The sequence below is a fragment of the Penaeus monodon genome, chromosome 34, assembly GCF_015228065.2.
Source record: "Penaeus monodon isolate SGIC_2016 chromosome 34, NSTDA_Pmon_1, whole genome shotgun sequence".
In the NCBI taxonomy this organism is placed as follows: domain Eukaryota; kingdom Metazoa; phylum Arthropoda; class Malacostraca; order Decapoda; family Penaeidae; genus Penaeus; species Penaeus monodon.
This window is the reverse complement of record NC_051419.1, coordinates 14,149,099-14,149,482: the sequence shown is the minus strand read 5'-3', so window position 1 is coordinate 14,149,482 and position 384 is coordinate 14,149,099. Positions and strand designations below refer to the sequence as shown.

At 39.6% G+C, this 384-nt stretch overlaps 1 protein-coding gene across 1 annotated transcript in view; it reads right to left on the bottom strand.

Annotated features, from left to right (window-relative positions):
• Positions 1 to 216, bottom strand: part of LOC119594612 — a 10,600-nt gene extending 10,384 nt beyond the window's left edge. Inside the window, exon 1 of the mRNA XM_037943664.1 lies at positions 101 to 216. The gene's annotated coding sequence lies outside the window, so the exon portion shown is untranslated. The remainder of the gene's footprint in view (positions 1 to 100) is intronic.
• Between the last annotated feature and the right edge of the window lie 168 nt (positions 217 to 384).

Here is a 384-nt window from a genome sequence, read left to right as displayed (position 1 = left end):
TGAAAAAAGTATAGAAAAGAAACACAGAAAAACAACAGCGAAATAGACAACAACAAAAAGCAACATCGAAACAAAAGAATGCAAAACTACACAGACTTACCAACGACTCCCCAGCCACAGATAACCATCTCGAAGACCAGACTCACGTATCGCCAATTTGACAAGTATCCATCAACACTGCAGTCAGTTTCCTTATGCATGCTGCAACATTCCTTCTTTGCTTAGTACTGCCGTTCCTGGTGTACTAAACACAGGACGTTGGGGACTGATAAAAGCGAAAACGAAAATAAAGGCTGATAGTAATAAATAACGTAACAGGATGTTCGATAACTGAGCTACTGGAGAACGAGATACAGTTAACGCAACCACGCTAATATACAAAAA